Below are 22695 nucleotides of genomic sequence, written 5' to 3' on the forward strand. Positions count from 1 at the left end.
AAAAAAAAAAAAAAAAAAAAGAGGGAATTCAAAAAGAAATTTAAGAAGGAATTTAAAACATGAGAAAGGAACAAAAGACTATCAAAAAAACAGGCATATTTGTAAAAGAATCAAATATATCTACTAACATGAAAGATATATCTATTGACATGAAAAGCCTGAGGGGCAAGTTGAAGAGCAGATTAGACATAGATGAAGAGAGAAACAGTGAGCTGGAAAATAAAGCTGGAAAAATTATCCAGAATGAAGCAAAACAGGTAAACACATGGAAAACATGAAAGAAAAGTCATAAGACATGGAGGATAGAATGATGGTTCAATATACATCTGATCAGCATTCCAGAAAAAGAAAGAGGGAAAAGGAGAGAGAGCCAACAGTCAAAGTGATGGTATCCTAGGATTAATTTTTAAGGATTGATGAAAGATTCAGATTTAAGCATTCCAAGGAAGATAAATAAAATAAGTTCATACCTAAATGTGACATACTCAAACTGTAAAATACTAAAGACAAAGCCACAGTCTTAAAAGTAATCAGAGAGTAAAGGAAATGTTATCTATAAAGTCTTTGCAACAAAAACAGTGAGAGCCATAAGACAGTGAAATAATATTTTTCAGATTCTGAGAAACCAACAAACAAAAAACAACCATCAGCTTAGAACTATATACCTAGCTAAACTACTTTTCAACAGTGTGTGAAATAAAGACAAATTTGCCACTAATAAATCCTTGCTAAAAAACTACTAAAGGGGCCAGTCGCAGTGGCTCACACCTGTAATCCTAACTCTTTGGGAGGCTGAGGCAGATCACTTGAGGTCAGGAGTTTGAGACCAGCCTGGCCAACTTGGTGAAACCCCTATCTGTACTAAAAATACAAAAATTACCTGGGCACGATGGTGCATGCCTGTAATCCCAGCTACTCAGGAGGCTAAGGCAGGAGAATCGCTTGAATCCGGGAGGCAGAGGTTGCAGTGAGCCAAGATCATACCACTGCATTTCAGCCTGGGTGACAGAGCAAGACTCTGTCTCAAAAAAAAAAAAAAAAAAAAAGTGGGCAAAGAAACGGCGCAACTTCTAATGCACTTTATCCACATTCCTTGCTCTGTCTTCCTGCTTAGGGAGTATCATCTTTTTGCATTGAGAGGGATGTTCTCTAGTATGTTTTGCTCTTTTGATGGCAAAAATCATGAGACACTTTCTTGACCCACTTGAGCTCTTCCAAGGACTGTGAATTCCAACCTGAGATCCTCAAGTCTCCTCCACGGGTGAGCCTCAGTTTCATGGCGACCACACACTGGAAGTAGGGAAGAATAGGAAACAGTCTATATTCTCTCAAGTACCAGATGCTGTGCTAGCTATGATACAACCTACTACAAAAAATCATTCCTTTCCTGGGGAAGCTTGCTTTTTAGTGGGTTCGTGGACACACACATTACAGAGGAGTGTGAGGGATAAGCAATAGATTTGGCAGGTTACGTTCTCCACAAAATAGTAAGCAAATCCCAGAGCTTGGAATTGAGTGGAAGTATGTTCACAGACATACTAATGACTCTGCCCATGCATAGATTTTACATTTCCTTACACGAATTTCTCATCCTTGTGTTCTCTCCGACACCTGTACACTTGCTCACTCAAACCTCTGGAAATGAATTTCTCCTCCACTAACAGGTCAGAGACTGAAACAATGCTTGGATGAAGTGATGCCTGGCGTTAGTTTCCACCTGACAGCCAAGTTTTCCACATGCAGAAAACCAGGCAACATTAAAATTCAAAATTCAGGCCACGGAGGCTAAACATACGTTTGCGAACAGTCTGATTTTATGTCTGCTTCTGATGTCCTGTGAATACAAATCACCTCATTTGGGGCTGGAGGAGCAGAGGGGAAGAAACCAAAGAGTGATCTCCAAAACAAACCTTTAATTCGGATGAGTATAATAGAGTGTAATCCCATTTCAAGTCTGTCAGCATTCCTTTGATGATTACAAATGAGTCCCTTTTCCCCTGCAATGTGGGGGAATAATCTGAATAAAAAACCCTTTTTGTCTGCAAAGGCCCATGCGATGCATACTCGTGACAGCTTTCAGAGTAGTGTTTCAGAGTCTGAGAAGAGTACACTGTGCTACCAAGTCATCTCCTTTCTTTCTCTTGATTTAGAAGATTTTTCACTCTTTTCATGTTCAGTGGCTTCCGAAATTCTCAGGCTTAGAAATCATAAATCATTGTACTGTACCGAGGAACAAGAGAGACCCAAGTCACCAGGTCCTTTTCCCTCCTTGCCTGCTCAGCAGGAGATGACAGGTGGAAATGAGAACGTATGATCTTATCTAGAAGGCCAATTTGTACAGCTTTGGAGGGATATACTTGAAGGAATGCACACAATTTTATAGTCTCTTTCTCATTAAAAAAATGTACAAATGTACACTGAACTCTAGTTCAGGCTTACATGCCTCTCTTTGTCAATTTCATTGTAAAATTAAGGGATAGTCATTTTAAACACTTCGTTCTATTCTCTGAGACCTGAATGCCAAGACACTCCTTCCAAAGCTAACAATGCAAAATGCTTTGTGGACACAAAGCCACCCTGCACACAAAGACTCAATGAAAAGAGGTCTTGAGAACCCCACTGCTGCAGTCCCACTCTGTGGAATTGGTCACGGCAGGCTGCGGAGAACCACACAGAGCAGATCTTGTAGACTTGCTTGTTCTGCTTTCAAGTGCAAAGGTCCCTCTCATCTGCTTTCCCTGTTTTTTTCTTTTAAGTTAGAATGCCCCAGGATGATGATGATGATGATGATGATGTGATGATGATCATGACAATAATGATGAAGATTGATGATGATTTCTGACAGGGTCTCATTCTATTACCCAGGCTGGAGTACACTGGCATGATTGTGATTCACTGCAGCCTCAGCCTCCTAGGCTCCACAGATCCTCCTGCCTCAGCCTCCAGGTAGCTGGGACTACACACCTCACTAATTTGTAAAAGTATTTTGTAGGCCAGGCATGGTGGGTTATGCCTGTAATTCCAGCACTGTGGGAGGTTGAGGCAGGCAGATTACCTGAGGTCAGGAGTTTGAGATCAGCCTGGCCAACATGGAGAAACCCCATCTCTAAAAAAAAGAAAGTACAAAACTTATCTGGGTATGGTGGCATGCACCTGTAATACCAGCTACTCTGGAGGCTGAGGTAGGAGAACAGCTTGAACCCGAGAGGAGGAGGATGTACTGAGCCGAGGTCATGCTTCTGCACTCCAGCCTGGGTGACAGAGCGAGACTCCATCTTAAAAAAAAAAAAAAAAAAAAGTATTTTGTAGAGACAGGGTCTTGCTCTGTTGCCCAGGCTGGTCTCAAATTCCTAGCCTTGAGTGATTCTCCTGCCTCAGCCTCCCAAAGTGCTGGGATTATAGATGGGAGCCACTGTGCCTGGCCCAGGATTATTTTTAATTAGTGTTATAGCTCTCAAAAACCATAAATTAAGCTTTGAAACCAAAGGTCTTTTCTTGTCTCAGACTTCTGTGCTCCTCCCTGGCTATTCAAGTCAAGGCAGGTTATTTGGGTTTGTCGACGTTTGCCAAAAATGCTATATGGTCTTTACAGGGGATGGCTATCTTTACCTAGTGAAAATTTTGTTTTTCCAAATGTTTAGTTGAAACCAGTGATTCTCAATCCAAGAGGGATTTTGTCCCTTGGGAATATCTGGCAATACCTGGAGGCAATTTTCTTTGTCATGACCTCTTAGTGGGTGGAAGCCAGCGACGCTGCTAAACATCTTACAATGCCCGACCTCCTGAGTAGCTGGAATTACAGGTGCACACCACCGCACCCAGCTAATTTTTGTACTTTTTAAAAATTAGAGATAGGGTTTCATCATGTTGACCAGGCTGGTCTCGAACTCCTGACCTCAGGTGATCTGCCCCTGCAGCAAAGAATCATGCAGTCCTCATGCTAAGGTTGAGGAACCGGGGGCCAGACCAGCAGATTTGTCCTTGTTTTATTTATTTCTCACACTTTTAGAACCTGAAAAAAGTCAAAACTTTTTTTTTTTTAAATCAGAGTTGAGTTTGGAGTCCCTAGACGGCTCTGAAAAACTGTGTTCTCCAAGTCTATCTTGCCTTCTGCAGCCCAAAGTGGGTCTTCAGCTCCATTAAACCAAATAAATGAAAATCCACTGGCTACTACGCCTCTCCACCCTCTCTAGCCCAGTGGGGTTTTATTCAGAACATTTCCCCCTTCCTTTCCTCTAAGGACCTTGTCGATGTGTTTGGCCCTTTTGCCTTCATCTCAAGCTAAACTCTTGGCCGTCATTAACATCAAACTGAAGTATCTCTCTGGAGAGGCGTTTGGACTTGAAGTCGTTGCTCACTTGACGTGCAAGGATGTGTTTGCAACACATCTCAATTATTTCAAAATCTCTGAAACAGTTGCATGATGGGGGTGGATAATTTGATTTGAACATGAAAAAGGAAGAGAGAGAAACTCATGAAGATAGTGCAGAGATCTTTTTATTTTTATTTGTTGCATCTCCCACTGCCTCACCGACTTTCCTCCTTCCCCGTGTTCCTGCTGTCATTCCCCCCGCTCTCTCTGTCTCCAACCCTACCACCCCCCCAGCCTCCATGCACCCACATACAGACAGCTTGGGTGTTACTTTGTGGACAGTGCATTCAGCTCTCCATGCTGCATGTTGTACACTTATCAGGATATGCTGGAGTTTGTGTAGTCATGGGGCTGAGCATCATTTTATGGCCCACATCGAGAAGGAGGAGCCAATGGACTTTTCTGAAATGGTAACTACCACCCCTGCCCGGAAGCCTCAAGACTGCCGAGCGGCTTCCACTTTCTGAACGTGCCTTCCTCCGTCACCCCTTCAGACAAGTCACAACTCTACTTAAAATATTTCTTTCCTTCTGCCAAACACAGAGAAAATATAGTATTGTTTCCAAGAGAGCGAGCGGGGCACCAGCAGGAATGGGTGTGCAGTATTTGTACAGTTTTGTGACTCAGTCCATCTGAATTTCCAAGCATTTTAAGAGCTTTGTCCCAAAAAAAGGTCTATTGTGTGGCTCTTGGCACTGAAGAAAATAGCAGGCCTGTCAGAACTCTGTTTCAGATTTAATTTTCAAGTGGGTGATGTAAGAATGCTGTCCAACGAGAGGGCATTTTCTCATTCCTGCTCACTTTGGTGCCATAGAACTTCAGTTTTCAGAATCAGCTCAGATTTAAAAATGGAAGCATCTTTTCCCTGGACACCCTTTTAATAAGAAGTCCCCATGTTCTTAAGCAAAGATTAGTGTGGCTTTTATATAAATACGGCTTCCTGCAATGAAAGTAAAAACATTTGACGATGTATATAATAATTGGTTTTTGGAACATCTCCTTGCAAGACTTTACTACTGTTTTTTTCTATGTAGTTTGGAAATGCAGGCTGAAAGACATTATTGATCTTATCAAATGCTTGCATGGAGCATTGACTGCTGAGTATAGTCGATGTAAAAAGTAGGCAGAGGCCGGGCACAGTGGCTCATACCTGTAATCTCAGTACTATGGGAGGCCAGGTTGAGAGGACGGCTTGAAGGCAGCAGTTTGAGACAAGCCTGGGCAACAAAGCAGGACCTCATTGCGATTTTTTTTTTTAAAAAAAAAGCAGGAAAAACTTGTTTTTGAAGATGCTCATTTCCTAGTTGTTTTCTTCCTTAGACCTTGAACAGCGGACTGTGATTTTTCTCGTCACATGTATGCTTATGTAGAGTGCACAGTTTGTCCTCCGTGCCCCTGTCTTCTCTTGTTGATAAAGATTATATACTATATTTTTTAAAAAAGAACTGAAGCATCATGTCTGACTCCTGGATCCCTCTGAAGTATGAATAGATAAGCTTCTGGGCCCAAGCACCAGTCCAGCGTGGAGGTGACTTTCTGTTCAAACCACTCATTTGGGTCCTGCAGCCAATGTCACCCATCCTCAGCAAAACAACCTTTATTTCCTTCTTCCTGGTTTCCAGAAAGTTCCCCTAAAGCCCTTAGGAGTCACCAAATGTAAGGGGCTTTTTACAAACAGGAAACTTAAGTGGAGTGCCAGTACACCACATGGATTGCATCAGGTGGGGTCTAAGATAAAACCAGACTGTGGGCAACAGAACAGATAAAACCCACATGGTTCTGCACTGCCTGGGTCTGTTACTGTGCGGGAGGAATGTCTTAGTCTGTTGCTCCTGTGGGTATAGCTAAAACACAAACCAGGAGACTTTATCCTTAGAAAGCAGTCAGACAGACACCTGAGAACCAATCCCAAATTGCAGCTTTCCACAGAACCTTCTGGAACCTTCTGGAATGCAACTCATTACTGCCAGAGGGTCTTTGATGAGAGTCTACTCTGCACCATTTGTCTTCATTACCCACATATTCTCTTTCTGTGGAAAGGTAAGTTATCAGAGTTTGTGCAGTCTGGTATAATAATTCAGAGCTTTACTTCAAAGAATGTCACGTTTGAGATTCAGTCTCGCAGCTGGGGTTAAAACGGTAGTGTTGAGTATTAGGCTGTAAATTACTATAATGATCATTACTGTTATTCAGGCAAGCTGTGAGAAATGAGCATTATCTGACAATATCTGCATTTTAGTGGACCTGAGGGAAATGTGTATTTGTTGGAATTACAGATGCCTTAGAACTGCAGGGGAATTCTAACTGCAGGGTATCCAGGGTCCAGGGCTGATTCTATTTTGCATGCTCAATTGTTCCTCAATTTATTTTTTTTAATTAATTTATTTTTTAAGATGGAGTCTCACTCTGTCACCCAGGCTGGAGTGCTAGGGTGCAATCTCAGCTCACTGACCTCTGCCTCCTGGGTTCAAATGATCCTCTTGCCTCAGCCTCCAGAGTAGCTGGGCTTTCAGGTGCCCACACCATGCCTGGCTAATTTTTGTGTTTTTAGTAGAGACTACATATGGTTCACCATGCTGGCCAGCTGGCCTTGAACTCCTGACCTCAGGTGATCCTTCTGCCTCAGCCTCCCAAAATGCTGGGGATTACAGGTGTGAGCCACCATGCCTGGCCCAGAATTTGATTTTTTATTTTATTTACTTTATTATTTATTTATTTATTTTGAGAAGGAGTTTCGCTCTTGTTGCCCAGGCTGGAGTATAGTGGCACGATCTCAGCTCACTGCAACCTCCGCCTCCCAGGTTCAAGTGATTCTCCTGCTTCAGCTTCCTGAGTAGCTGGGATTATAGGCATGTGCCACTACACCTGGCTAATTTTTGTGTTTCTAGTGGGGACAGTTTCACCATGTTGGCCAGTCTGGTTTTGAACTCCTGACCTCAGGTGATCCACGCACCTTGGCCTCCCAAAATGCTGGGATTACAGATGTGAGCCACTGCACCTGGCCCCTCAATTTAATTTAATGAAATTATCTGGGAAATAAGCCACAAAAGGACAATGTGCAGACTTTAGAATAGAGCTGTCCAATAGAAATATAAGGTAACCCACGTATGTAATATTAAATCATTTTGTTGCCACGTTAGAAAAAGTAAAAGGGGTGAAGTGAATTCTCCTAGTAAACTTTGATATATCCAAAATATTATTATTTCGTTGTTAATGAATACTTAAAAATTCTTAATGAGATATATATATATATTTTTTTTGCTTATGAAGACTTGGAAATCTAGTATATATTTTATACTAATAGCATATCTCAATTGAGATGACCACATCTCAAGTGCCCAGTAGCCACATGTGACCTGAGGCCATGACTCTGGGCAGTGCAGCTTTAGGTGAGTCTAGGGCAGGGCAGAGGTTGGCACCTGTGATCTGGGTGGAGTCTAGGGCCTGTTTAGCACCTTTTGGTGAGGGCACTTTCTTTCCATAAAACCCAGGTCAAGCACGCCTCACAAAGGGACCTGTGGAGGTGCCTCAGTTTACCTGGGAGCTTGGCTTCGCCAGCTTGCCTTCCTGCTGCTTGGAGGAAGAGTGGTGACCTCTTGCTTTCTCTAGCCCCTTTCTAAGAACCCTCCCAGAATTTAGTCCTGTGAAGGGACAGGGGTGCAAGGAGTCACCCACACAGTGACAGGACCCACCGGCAATTCCAGAAGCTGGCCAGCTCTACTCATCCAAATTCCTTTTTGCCAGCTGGGCATCACAAGAGTTTCAGACTGCCATCCTGTGGCAACTCCATTTTGAGGCCTGGGGATGTAAGGGTTACTGTATTAGTTTATTCTCACTCTGCTAATAAAGACGTACCTGAGACTGGATAATTTATAAAGAAAAAGAGGTTTAATGGGCTCACAGATCCACATGGCTGGGGAGGTCTCACAATTATGGTGGAAGGTGGAGGGTGGAGGAGGAGCAAAGTTACCTCTTACATGGCAGCAGGGGAACTCACTTTTATAAAACTATTAGATCAGGCCAGGCACAGTGACTCACACCTGTAATCCCAGCACTTTGGGAGGCCAAGGCGGTGGATCACCTGAGGCCAGGAGTTCAAGAGCAGCCTGGCCAATATGGTAAAACCCCATCTCTAATAAAAATACAAAAATTAGCCAGGCATGGTGGCTCATGCCTGTAGTCTCAGCTGCTTGAGAGGCTGAGGCATGAAAATTGCTTGAACCCAGGAGGTGGAGGTTGCCATGAGCTGAGATCACACCACTGCACTGGATCCAGCCTGGGCAACAGAGTGAGATTCGGTCTCAAAAAAAAAAAAAAAAAAGAAAAATCAGATCTTGTGAGACTTCTTCAGTGTCACAAGAACAGCAGGAGAAAGACCTGCCCTGTGATTCAATTACCTCCCACTAAGTCCCTGCCACAACACGTGGTGATCATGCGAGCTAGAACTGGAGATTTGGGTGGGGACACAGCCAAACCATATCAGTTACTGACCTGGGCATCTTCTTCCTTGAATGCACATTGGTCTCTGAGGCACTTCCGGGTTAATCTTATTACACAGCTGAGAAAACCAGGCTTGGCCCAGAAAAGAGATCTGACCCAGGTCTCCCATCTTATTAGCAGAAGGACCAAGACTGGACTCACAGCTGTGTTCCTGTTTTCAGTCACCATGCTGCCCCCGAGATCAGATCTCAAACAAGCAGACGTGGGGGCCTCAGAAAGTCCCCAGCCTGGAACTCTAGTGTCACCCAACGACACCAAGGGCTGACCTGGCTGCTTATTATTCTGGGTTCACACTAGAATGACCTTGGGTGTGTTTCACGTGTGCCGATGTCTGGAGTTTCACCCCCAGCTAACTGAATATGAATCTCTAGGTTGGGGCCTGGGCACTGATATTTATGCAGAGCTCCTGAGTGATCTTAATGCATTGCCAAGTTTGACACCTGCTGGGAAACACTGAACACTTTTTCATTTATTTACTTATTAAATATGTAATATTTATTATTATGTTTCCAGACAGAAGCATTGCAAGAATAGTAGAAAGACATCCTTTATACCCTATGTTGAGATTCCCTAATGCTACCATTTTATCCCATTTACTTTATTATTTTCTAAGTGGCTGACAGGCTATCCTTTACTCCTAAATATTCCTGTGTATTCCTTAAGAACAAGGACTTTGCCAGGCGCAGTGGCTCAAGCCTGTAATCCCAGCACTTTGGGAGGCTGAGGCGGGTGGATCACCTGAGGTCAGGAGTTTGAGACCAGCCTGACCAATATGGTGAAACCCCGTCTTAAAAAAAAAAAAAAGGAACAAGGACTTTCTCTTACATAACCAAGGCAGTGATCAAAATCAAGACACTAAGCCTGCTATAATACAGTTTTCTAATGTATGGACCGCATTCAGATTTTGCCAGTTAACCCAATAACATACATTGGAGCAAAAGATAATCCCAGATCATGCATTATTTTCAGTAATTGTGTCTCTGTGGGCCTCCTTTAGCCTGGAACGGCTCCTCAGTTTTTCTTTATCTTTCGTGGTATTGGCATTCTTGAAGAACGCAAGATGGTTATTTGGTAGAATGTCCCTTTGTTTGTGTCTGGCTGATGTTTCTTGGTGGTGATATTCTTATGCATTTGGGGCAGGACTGTCACAGCAGTGGTGTGTTCTTCTCTGTGCATTGTATCAGGAGGGACATGCTGATGGTTTACCCTATGACACCGAAGTGACTGCTGATCGTTTGGTGAAGGTAGGCACAGGTTCATTGCATCATATTGCAGAAGCCATCATCAGCCATACTCGCTCCGAATAACCAATCATCTTATGTAGCCATTTATCTAACAAGGCTGTAAGGGTGTTGAACTCAGAGTAAGCAGGCCTTAAAGCAGAAGAGAAGAAAGAAAGGAAGCTCTAGAACCTGGAGCTTTGGCAAAGGGGGAAGTTTCGGGGAAGGTACCGCCAAAGTCACTCCTGGAATTAGGATGAAGAGGAAGGAGAGGGCTTGGGGTTAGTGAGAGGGGCGTGGGAGAGTCAGAGTCTGCTCACTTGTGGTTTTGCTGAAATACTGTGGCAAGCAGGTCTTTCATTGCTGCTCTTGAAAATTTTGTTTCGCAATCCTTCAACTAAAATAGAGCAATTGCCTTTTTCTAAGTTTTGGCCCACTTTGCAGGTGTTTCATCTGTCTTCTCTTATTTTTAGAGACAGGGTTTTGCTCTGTTGCCCAGGCTGGAGTGCTGTGATGAGATCATAGGTCACTGTAGCCTTGACCTCCTGGGCTTAAGTGATCTTCCTGCCTCAGCCTCCTGAGTGGCTGGAAGGTATGCACCACCGCACTCAGCTAATTTATTTTAGTTTTTTTTTGTAGAGACGAGGTCTCATTTCGTTGCCCAGGCTGGTCTTGAACTCCTGGCTTTAAGTGATCGTCCCACCTCAGCCTCCAAAATGTTGAGATTACAGGCATGAGCCACCACGCCCAGCCTTGTCTTTTCTCTTGGGATTGATGACTTCCACATTAGCTCCAGGAATAATTTCTGTTAAGGTGATGCCTGGCTTGACACTTCTGGTAGCTCCGGTTGTTAATCTATTGCTTATCTCCAGCTCCCAGGTGATGCTTCCCCCTTCAAAGTGCACCAGCACGTGTCAGCTCGAAGGCATCCCCTGAGCTGCTGGCAAACAAGGCCTTTTTACCCACAGATTAAACCTCTTATTGGTTTTAATAAATGATCAAAGCCTGGTTTGCCTCCTGTGCGTATGTTGGCCAGGGCTGAGAGGTGGTGGTGGTGGTGGTGATTTCTGTCCCTTGGGACCTCAGGCCTCCTGGTGGTCCCTGAGCAAAAGTGGGGCGGGCAGAGCCATGAGCAGTGCTCCCTGTCTGCCTTGCTGCCACCAGTATTTCTGCCTGTGGTTGTCTTTGGCGCGTTATCAGGATGTGTCACTCCCTCTCCTTCTTATGTTTACCTTTACCTGGGCTGCGAAGTGCTGTGTGAGAAACATCTTGTTGTTGTGGAGATTGTGGCCACAACAAATTTAGGTTCCCCACACTCAGGTTGCCCCTTCCTGGTCTCTTCCTCATACCTTTGAAGAAAACAACTCGCGGAGGGTGTCATATTCATAAAGGTGCACATTTCACAGAGCAGGGCACTGTTGTGGGTTGAATTGCATGCCCCACCCCCCAGCACCAAAAGACTTGGAGTCCTGATGCTCAGTACCTCAAAATGTAACTGTATTTGGAGACAGTCTTTACAAAGGTAGCCAAATTAAAATGAGGTTGATAGGGTAGGCTTTATCCAGTATATTGGGTGTCCTCGTGGAAAGGGGAAATTGGCCAGGTGCAGTGGCTCATGCTTATAATCCTAGCACTTTGGGAGGCTGGGGCAGGAAGATTGCTTGAGGCCAGGAGTTCAAGACCAACCTGGCCAACATAGTAAGACCCCTCCCATCTGTATTAAAAAATAAAATAAAATAGACCAGGCGCAGTAGCTCACACCTATAATCCCAGCACTTTGGGAGGCTGAGGTGAGTGGATCACTTGAGGTCAGGAGTTCAAGACAAGCCTGGCCAACATGGGGAAACTCTGTCTCTACTAAAAATACAAAAAAATTAGTCAGGTGTGATGGTGGGCACCTGTAATCCCAGCAACTCGGGAGGCTGAGACAGGAGAATTGCTTGAACCCAAGAGGCGGAGGTTGCAGTGAGCCAAGATTGTATCACTGCACTCCAGCCTGGGCGACAGAGCAGGACTCTGTCTCAAAATAAATAAATAAATAAAATTACATATATACAAAGGGGAAATTCTGGACACAGATGCACACAGGGAGAAGGCCACGTGAAGACTGGGCTTGTGCTGCCACAGCTGAGGAACTGGCAGAAGCTGGGAGGGAGATCCTTCCCTAGCATCTTCAGAGGGAGCGTGGCCCTGAGAATGCCTTCATCTCAGCCTTCTGGCCTGCAGGTGTGAGAGGATGCATTTCTGTAGTTCTAAGCCACCCAGCTTGTGGTACCTTGTTATAGCAGCCTGAGGCATTTAATACAGCCGCGTTCTGAGCACTTCCCCTAGAAACTGTTCATTTAATCTTCACCACAGCCACCCCGCCCGTAAGTGCTGTTGTTATTGTCTTCATTTTATCTTCATTGTATCCATGATATCTGCAGCGCAGAGAGGTTCAGCAGTTCGCTCACGGTCACTTGAGATAATAAAACCCTACTCTAGGGAGCCTCTCATGCCTGCTCCTGGCTGTCACCTTAGCTCTCCCGTTTCCTCCTGTCCCTCTCCTCTCCATCTCCTTTATGAGGCCTTCTTTGTTGTCCCATCTCTTTTTTGTATTTTTACTTTTTATTAATATTTTATTTTATTTATTTTTGAGATGGATTCTCGCTCTGTTGCCCAGAATGGAGTACAGTGGTGCGATCTCAGCTCACTGCAACCTCCGCCTCCCAGCTTCAAGAGATTCTCCTGCCTCAGCCACCCGAGTAGCTGGGATTACAGGTGCATGCCACCACGCCCAGCTAACCTTTGTATTTTTAGTAGAGACAGGGTTTCACCATGTTGGTCAGGCTGGTCTCGAACACCTGACCTCGTGATCCACCCGCCTCGGCCTCCCAAAGTGTTGGGATTATAGGCGTGAGCCACCACTCCCAAATGAAATGGGGTCTCGCTATGTTGTGCAGGCTGATCTTGAACTCCTGGCCTCAAGCGATCCTCCTGCCTCAGCCTCCTGAGTAGCTGGGATTACAGGCATGAGCCACCGCTCCCGGCTGTTGTTCCATTTCCTAAGTGTCTGCCTTCCCCAGCATCCCTGCCCAGAGTTCCTCCTTCAGTAGCCCGTCCCAAGCCTCAGCCACGTCCTGTGCTAATGACTTGCTGCTCACCCTCCTCCAAGGCAGGGTGTCCCATGGGCCCTGCAGGCTCCGCCCATCCACAACAGATTCACAAAGCCTGCCCTTCAATGCTGGAATTCTTAGATTTTCCAGCCAGCGGCACCACCGGCTTAAAACCCTGCAGCCATGCCTAACTCTCTCTCTTCCCATACCCCAAGTCCCTACGACCAACCTCTGCTGATTCTATGGCTAAACCCCGGTCTTCACAGTCAGGACCACCTGCAGAATTTGCAAGGCCCGGTGCAAAATGAAAACATGGGCTCCCTTATTCAAAAATCCAAGGCAAAGTACTGCCGAAGTACAAACATATAAATCATGTTCTTTCTGCCGTGGTCTCTATGTCTCAATTTATCATGATGCTTTTATTTGTTATTTAATGTCGTTCTAAGTAAAGAAAAATTAACATTTTAAATTACTAGCATGGATTATACTGTTCCGCTTTATAGAGTGCAATGCCAGATTTAAATGGGAACATTTGACTCAAATGTGGAATCACAGAAATGACATAATTTGTATTTTGCCTATGGGTTTTTTTTTTTTGTCTCACAGAAACAGTGGGACGTTGCAGGAAACTAACTCAGCTGATTTATTTGTTTATTTGTTTTTACCCCCCTCGACGAAGTCTTGCTCTATCACCCACACTGGAGTGCAGTGGCGAGATCTCAGCTTACGGCAACCTCTGCCTCCCAGGTTCAAGTGATTCTCCTGCCTCAGCCTCCGAGTAGCTAGGACACAGGCATCCACCACCATGCCCAGCTAATATTTGTATTTTTAGTAGAGACGGGGTTTTGCCATGTTGGCCAGGCTGTTCTCGAACTCCTGACCTCGTGATCCACCTGCCTCAGCCTCCCAAAATGCTGGGATTATGGGCGTGAGCCACCGCACCCGGCAATTCAGCTCTTTTTATTTCACTTTTTCACACCTACCCAATCTACTACCACTCTCTACCTCTGGCTTACTGATATGTAAGGAAGAATTGAAAGGAAAAATCACTGTGACTCCGCTATCTTTGCCTCTCCCATGTCATCACTTCCAGTGGAAGTGGCTGGCTATTATGGGGAATCAGATGAGTAGAAAAGGCTGGGAGAGCGTGCCTTGTTTGTTCCTGTTTCTTAGAATGCCATTGCCTTGGTTTTGCAATTCCGATTCTATAATAAGAAAAAGTGTGGCCTCTTGGCGCCGTCAGCATCTCTCTCAGACTCTGTTGTGGACATAGTAGGCTTTCCTTATGTGCCCTTGGAGCCTTGCTGAGCTCCAGTGCACTGCAGATCCACCAAGATTCTACGTGCAGGGCACAGCAGGTGCGCCATGGGGAGTTTGGTGGCAAGGGACAGGGGTAACTCATATTGTGGGTGTCTCATCTGCCCATGCACGTGTTCTATTGCCCCATTGGATTTCACTTATAAAACATAGATTCAGGCTGGGCATGGTGGCTTATGCCTGTAATCCCGGCACTTTGGGAGGCCGAGGCGGGTGGATCACCTGAGATCGGGAGTTTGAGACCAGCTTGACCAACACAGAGATTAATCTCGTCTCTACGAAAATATAAAAGATGAGCTGAATGTGATGGTGCATGCCTGTAGTCCTAGCTGCTGGGGAGGCTGAGGCAGGAGAATTGCTTGAACTCAGGAGGTGGAGGTTGCAGTGAACCGAGATTGTGCCACTGCACTCCAGCCTTGTGTCAGAGCAAGACTCTGTCTCAAAAAAAACAAAACAAAACAAAAAACTCAAAAAAACAAAAACCATAGATTCAGACTGCATGCAGTGGCTCACACCTGTAATCCCAGCACTTTGGGAGGCTGAGGCGGGCAGATCACTTGAAGTCAGGAGTTCAAGACCAACCTGGCCAATATGGTGAAACCCCCTCTCTACTAAAAATACAAAAACTAGCTGGGGGTGGTGGCGGGTGCCTGTAGTCCCAGCTACTTGGGAGATTGAGGCAGGAGAATCTCTTGAACCCAAAGGTGGAGGTTGCAGTGAGCCAAGATGATGCCATTGCATTCCAGCTTGGGCAACAGAACGAGACTCTTTCTCAAAACAAAACAAAACAATACATAGATTCAAACATAAAATGAGGAGGAATCTTAAGACAGTAATGGCAGAGCATTAAGCCAAGCTTGGGGCCCTCTCGGCGTGGTGCCCTGTGTGTCTGCAGAGGCCAAACACCCGTGAATTCGTCCTGATTCCCATCCGTCTCACACCCTTCCCCACTGCTGTGTTCTCAGTGGACACCCTCCTCATGTCTTCCCTTGAGGACTACCTGCACCCTGATTTCTTCAAGGGTCTCTCCAGTCCATCAGATGCAGGCCACCCCAGGGTTTCTCTGCACTGCAAGCCAATGGCATCATCCCCCTGCTCACAGCCTGCAGTAGCTCCCATGTACCTTTAGGTGAACATCTGGACTTCTTAGCAAGGCACTGCTTATTTATCCAGCCTCTGTGACAACCTTGCACCCTGCAATCGAGCCCTGCTGATCCTGGAGAAGCTCCCGCTGAGCCTTTGCACACCTGTCCCTACTACTTGAGGGTCATTTCTGCCTGGTTCCCTCCTGGCGTCACTTCCCACCTGGGGTGGGTTGAATGCATGACGTTTTTGCCCTCTCCCTACACACCCTGCATTTCCTCTCTCCCAGCATTCATCTTGTGACATATGATAAGCAATTGACTAACTTGTCTTTAAGGCCAGGCCACACGGAGTGTCTTAGTGATGAATGTGGGGGCAACGAGTACTTCTGCCCTCTAATGGCATCTGCGGGTCACTAGCTGGAGGCCTTGAGATTCTAAGAGCCAAGCTATTCAAGTGCTAGAAATAACACCGCATGGCCCCCGGTCTTTCCTGTTTCCTCTCTGTGTCTATCAAGAAGGAGCAGCTGTTTTTTTGAGGCCTTGCTTTCCTTCCCATGGCTTTGTTCACCCCCACCCTGCCTGGCCTGCAAACTCAGAGCCTTCACGTCTCTATAAATACAGTTTCTCTCCAACTCAACTTGATTCATTCACACAGGGTCCTAGTTCTTTCTCTCTGCCATTCCAATTCTCCTCTTTCCATTACATTTAAGAGAACCCTGGCCTGGCGGGGTGGCTCACACCTGTAATCCCAGCACTTTGGGAAGCCGAGGTGGATGCATCACTTGAGGTCAGGCATTTGAGACCAGCCTGACCAACATGGCGAAACTCCATCCTTACTAAAAAACAAAAATTAGCTGGGTGTGGTGGCACATGCTTGTAGTCCCAGCTACTAGGGAGGCTGAGGCAGGAGAATCACTTGAACCTGAGAAGCGGAGGTTGCCTGGATGACAGAGTAAGACTCTGCCTCAAAAAAAAGACAAAAAAAACAACCAAAAGACCATGAAAAGGACATTCATTTATGGTGTAAGAGCTGAAACCAAAAGGTAGAGGCTGCCTCAGTGAATCTTTGCTGGGACCATATATCAGCCATTCAACTTCTTCACCACCCAGCGCACAGCCAGGAACGCCCCACAAGTATTGATTTGGGGGTTATAAATAAATGTTAACAAATAGGTGAATCTGCAGATACAGAATCTGCAGGTAGTGAGGATTGATTGTAGATGCACCAACGAACTGGAGGTCAGATTTTCAACATAAGCATATGGGAGATGGCCAGCAACCAAGAGCTAGTAAAAAGGATTCCTGGGGGGTGGTGATGACATTAGAAGCCTTAGAGGCTCACAGACAGACAATGTAATCCCTCAGCTGTCACCTGAGCTGTGGCTATAAAATGAGGCAACAGATTAAGAACAGTAAGCATAAGATTGAGGCCAGGATTGCTGGCTCATGCCTATAATCCCAGCACTTTGGGAGGCTGAGGCGGGTAGATCACTTGAGGTCAGGAGTTGAAGATCAGCCTGGCCAACATGGTAAAACCCCATCTCTACTAAAAGACAAAAAAATTAGCCAGGCATGGTGACACACGCCTGTAATCCCAGCTACTCAGGAGGCTGAGGTAGGAGAATCGCTTGAACCGAGGAGGTGGAGGTTGCAGTAAGCCAAGATCACACCACTGCACTCCAGCCTGGGCAACAAAGCAAGACTCCATCTCAAAAAAAAAAAAAAAAAAAAAGATTGGGGCAGTCAGAAAGGACCACCGTCAGCAAAGGAAGGATGCAGGGAAGTGAATAAAGGTCCACAGGAGAATGAAGAAAGTGCAGGCCCCTAGGGCCATTCGGTGAAGCTAGCCAGGTCCCTGGCGAGTGTGCCAGGGAATCAATTAAGGATGAATATGAAGCTTGAGGCCAGGCCAGCATAATTACCGTGTGGGCACTGTATTTCTTTACATTTGTTGACTGTCAATCCAGCCTCCTGTGTTTCTGTGAAATGCAAAGGAAGAAATGCTGAGACTTCCCCTTATCCTAAGGTGAAACCAAAGAAGGGGAAACTGAGTGACCTCTCCAAATTCCTCCACTGAGCCAATGGCGATGCCGCAATAGATACAGCTGGTCACCTGACCTATTCTCTAGGTATGAGTTTTCGGATTTGCCATTTACATCTGCTTCAAGTTTTAGAAACTTCCAGGCTCTGGCTTTTTTTGCTGCCTTGGGGAACAAAGCATGTTCCTTCAAGTGTACAGCAAACCTGTCCTGCTCCTAAATCCAGTCATCTTCAAAATAGATTTTTGAGGTTTATAGTACTACGCTCCAAATGTCATTATCATCTCTGAAGTGAAAAAAAAAGGTTTAATTATTAAGAGCAGTGAAATTACCATTTAATCTTCCAATTAACTGAATAAGGCACCAAATAAATGCCCTCAAGCCTTAATTTCTACCTTGAAGTTAAGGTGGGTGTCATGCCTACCTTGATCGTCCTACACATCCTCAAAGCAGGCAGAGTTGAAAGGCTAAGTGGGTGGGGTGGGAGGCGGCGCCCTTCCACCCTCAGGTCTGTTTGTCCAGCTCTGTTGGTCCTCCCAATTGGTTAGCGACCCTGAGTGTTTCTGAGAGCCTTTTGTTGCGTGTGGGGGCAGAGCCACTCACCTGGCCAATTCCAAGCAGAAAAGATCAAGTATAGATTTCATATCTGAGTTTTAAGTGCTAGTAAAAAGTTGCATTAAGTTATCAAATGCACTGCGAACCTGGCTTCATCGCCAAGTGGCTCTGCAGTTTGGGAATTGCGCTGCATCCCAAAGAAAAGAAAAGCATTTCATCTAGATGCTTGGGGTAAAGGGGGATTGATCCAGTTACTTTTAAATTAATCTAATTCAGATGGCGTTCGCTGTGTAACTTTCTAAGGTTGGTACTTGGTCAAAGAACAAGGTGTTCATTTTTATGGGATTTAAGGCCTTTCATTGAAAAGGAGTGGAGAAGTTTCTACCAGTCTTGTTTGAAATAAAACAGTAGTGTAATCTAAAGATTGTAATTCAAGACCAACACAGCACATTTAGAGTAACTTTTTACTTTATTTATTTAATTGTATATATTTTTTCAGACAGAGAGTCTCCCTCGGTCCCCCAGGCTAAAGTGCAGTGGCACCATCTCGGCTCACTGCAACCTCTGCCTCTCTGGTTTAAGCAATTCTCTACCTCAGCCTCCTGAGTAGCTGGGATTACAGGCATGTGCCACCACATCTGGCTAATTTTTGTATTTTTAGTAGAGATGGGGTTTCACCAGGCCAGGCCGGTCTTGAGCTCCTGACCTTGTGATCCACCTGCCTCAGCCACCAAAAGTGCTGGGATTACAGGTGTGAGTCACCATACCCGGCATTAGAGTAACTTAAAAATTAGTCAATCTGCTGTGATTTCTCTCTCTCTCTCTCTCTCTCTCTCTCTCTCTGTAGATGTGTGTGTAACATATTACATAGAGAAATCTATAAGTCTTGGGTTATGCTGCTTGCTAATGAAGATTAATCAGAATCTACTCTCCCATGTGCACCTTTGATCTGCCCTTGCTCTGGTAGTCTGCTTCAATGTGTCATTCATTCAAGAACTTTTCATTGTCCTAGATGATGACATACTGCTATATGGCAAACTCTAGCTACTGAAGATACAGCAATAAATAAAGCGAAGTCCTTGCTTACATCCCAAAGGGGAAAAATAGGCAACGTATCTCTATGTAGCAAAATACAGCAGAGTCAGTGGTGTGGGGCAGGAGGCGTGCTGTCTTACAGAGCAACCCGGAAAGGTCTGATTGATGAGGCCACATTGGCACAAGACGCTGAATGAAAGGACGAAGGGAGAAAGCAGATGTTTGGAGGAAGACTGCTTCTGGCTGAGAGACGGTCAAAGCAAAGGTCCTGAGGTCAGAGTATGCTTAGCATTTTCGAGAAACGGAAAAGCACTGTGGCTGAAGTCAAGCGGGAGAATGGCAGGAGATGAGGCTGGATGAGGTTGGATGGGATAGAAGGGGCCCCAGTGGCATGGGACTTTGGATTTTTGTTTGGAGTTGGAAAGCCATACCAGATTGGCATGTGTAGACAAATGCTGAGACAGCCACAAAAATCTGAATCCATACCTATAAATATACACATGGGCAGCTACCTAGAAAAATCCACTTGCAATACATGTGAATATGTGGGGGGAAAATTACAGGGCTTGACGAATCACAGCACTGGTATACAGAAAGGGAAAAGAAGTGAGAAAAATTGACAAGATGGGAGATAATTGGATGACTCTCAGAAAGCAGTGTTAACTACAAGAATTCAAAGTCCTGGGGAAGTTCAGAACCAGGTTTCTTCCATCTGTGTCTCCCTGTCTTCTGGGTCCTCAGAGTCTGTCCTTGCCCCTCTGTCATCCACTTGTGACAGCAGACAGAAAGAGGGAGAGGAGGGTGGCAAGGGGCCTCAAGGGCCAGACCTTCAAGTAGCAGACATCACTTCTGCCCTCTTTCCATTGTCCACAATTTTCCACGGGCCCACTGTGCTGCAAGGAGATTGGGGCAGGAGGGGCTGGAAAATATACTCCTCAGTGTGCTCATGAAGAAAACGTATTGCCTCTGCCTTGTCTGGACTCTCAGTTCACATTCTCTCTGTGGTTTGCTTCAGGACTAGGATCTGAGCTCATCACTTAAGCGTGGTAATAGCTATCCTTGGTCATCCCTAACTTGGGAGCCCCTCAAATATCCAAGAAACAGGCTGGTGGCTCTAGTTCTCTTCATGATTCGCCTCCAGGTTCACCTTCTTAGTACCACGCCTGGGACTAGAGGAAGGCCTTAAACTCAGACCTGACTTCGCTCTTTGATCTTGATGCTCCTGGGTGTTCAGTGCCAGTCCTGGGCCCTGGGTCATGGGGCCTTTCCTGTACCTTCAGGACCCCTGACTCATGGCTCCCAATGCCATTGCCAATTCTCTAAGTGCATTCACGAACACGAAAGAAAAGAACATCTTTTTCTGGGAAAGGACTTAAACATGTAAAAACACCTTTCAGTATTTATGTTTACAAGGGTGTGGTCTCTTATCTAAAGCATTAACCAATGGAGGGTGGCATGTTATTTAAAAAAAAGAAAGAAAAAAAAAAAGAGAGTGGGAGGGAAGGCAAGGACATAGCAATTGAATTCCTTTCTCTTCTCAGAAGTAAGATTGTGAAATTGGCCCCCAGCGATTAGGGGACTTTAGCACACTGATGTAGGGCCAGTGACTGATGTTCTTATACCCCGCGCTCAGCGTGACTCATGCTACGTCAGCCCTCGGGAAACTTGGACTTCGTTGGAGGCCTCTGGCTTCAGAAAAGAAAGAGAGGAAGAATGCACAGCTCTTTTGGCCTCTTCTAAATACTAGCAACTTTTCAGATCATAATTATTAGGAAGGAAGGTGGGAAGGGACGGGAGGAGGGAGGAAGGGAGGGGATAGGGAGAAAAGGAGGGAGGAAGGGTGGGGAGGGGGGATATTCTTTTCCTCTAGGCTCAGCAGTGACATTTGTGGACTGAGGGCAGCCACAGGGTTGTGTGCCGGTCTCTGAGCTGTATACTTTATATCAAGGTGCTCAGAGCTGAGAGGGCTGGCTGCGAGTGTAATTTGATTAGAGTTGGGTTATTCAGCATTGTACCGATGGAAGCTCTATGTTAATTTGTTCTTCAAGATTTACAGTACGGCTGGGCGCAGTGGCTCACACCTGTAATCCCAGCACTTTGGGAGGCCTAGGCAGGTGGATCACCTGTGGTCGGGAGTTTGAGATCAGCCTGACCAACATGATGAAACCCTGTCTCTACTAAAAATATAGAAAATTAGCTGGGCATGGTGGTGGCATGGGGCACCTGTAATTCCCAGCTACTTGTGAGGCTGAGGCAGGAGAATCTCTTGAACCCAGGAGGCTGAGGTTGCAGTGAGTTGAGATCACACCATTGCACTCCAGCCTGGGCAAGAAGAGCAAAACTCCATCTCAAAAAAAAAAGACAAGCAACATAATTGTAATACCCTAGAGATGTACAGTGATTTATGATAAAGAAAAAAAAAAGATGCTTATGCCCATTATATCATTTAATCCTCACAGCAAAACATGAAGCCACCAAATCCAAGAGGTGACTGTCACAGTCACACACCCTAATCCCAGGCTGAGCCGTAGTCTTGGGATTTTTATTTATTTATTCATCTAAGAGATGGGGTCTCGTTCTGTCGTTCAGGCTGGAGTGCAGTGGTGTGATTGTAGCTCACTGCAGCTTCAAGCTCCCAGGCTCAAGAGCTCCGTGTGTGCCAGCCTCCATGCCTGGCAGTGTTGGGTCTTGTAATCCTCTGCTCCATACTTTTCCTCCCTGTCCATCACTGGCCTGCTCACAGTAAGGAGCCATATGGGTTTGTGAAATGCCTTAATCAGTGCCGAGTTCAGCAGGCTCAATGGCTCGTGCCTGTAATCACATGTTCTGAGAGGCCACGGTGGGAGGATGGCCTGAGACCTGGAGTTTGAGATCAGGCTGAGCAGCATAGTGAGATCCCAGTTTTACTAAAAATTTAAAATTAGCCAAGTGTGATGGCACATACCTGTAGTCCTAGCTACTCAGGAGGTTAAGGTGGGAGGATCACTTGAGCCCAGGGGTTGAAGGTTGCAGTGAGCTATGATCACCCCACTGCACTCCAGCCTGGGTGACAGAACCAGACCCTATCTCTAAAGAAAATAATAAATAAATAAATAAATAAAATCCTCCAACTTAGATGTAGCTCTTGCTCCTGACCATGTTTTATGGAACTCAAGTGAATGTTCCCTTAAGAATGATGGCCAGGTGCAGTGGCTCATGCCTATAATCCTAGCAGTTTAGGAGGCCGAGGCGAGCAGATTGCCTGAGCTCAGGAGTTCGAGACCAGCCCGGGCAACATGGGAAACCTCGTCTCTACTAAAACTAAAAATACAAAAAATTAGAGGGGCGTAGTGGTGCTTGCCTATAGTCCCAGCTACTTGGAAGGCTGAAGCACAAGAATTGCTTGAATCTGGGAGGCAGAGGTTGCAATGAGCTGAGATTGTGCCACTGCACTCCAGTCTGGGTGACAGAGTAAGACTCTGTCTCTACAAAAAAAAA

The 22695-nt window shown here is 45.6% G+C and overlaps 1 protein-coding gene and 1 long non-coding RNA gene across 17 annotated transcripts in view; both read left to right on the forward strand.

Moving 5' to 3' along the window:
- Positions 1–22695, forward strand: part of EVA1C (eva-1 homolog C) — a 108994-nt gene that overhangs the window by 11023 nt on the left and 75276 nt on the right. The window contains exon 2 of one of the 16 annotated variants that reach the window (XM_017526130.2): positions 1115–1261. The exons of 13 other annotated variants lie outside the window; for them this stretch is intronic. The gene's annotated coding sequence lies outside the window, so the exon portion shown is untranslated. Of the gene's footprint in view, positions 1–1114; positions 1262–9920; positions 10117–17326; positions 17719–22695 lie in introns of those variants that run through there. 2 more of the 16 variants (XM_017526131.2, XM_037737627.1) reach the window with 2 other exon arrangements.
- Positions 5706–8255, forward strand: LOC119470798. Its single transcript, XR_005199761.1, has 3 exons — positions 5706–6412; positions 7643–7761; positions 7864–8255. It is a non-coding gene; the product is annotated as an uncharacterized LOC119470798 (long non-coding RNA).

The sequence above is a fragment of the Cebus imitator genome, unplaced genomic scaffold (assembly GCF_001604975.1).
Source record: "Cebus imitator isolate Cc_AM_T3 unplaced genomic scaffold, Cebus_imitator-1.0 Scaffold41, whole genome shotgun sequence".
Classification (NCBI taxonomy): domain Eukaryota; kingdom Metazoa; phylum Chordata; class Mammalia; order Primates; family Cebidae; genus Cebus; species Cebus imitator.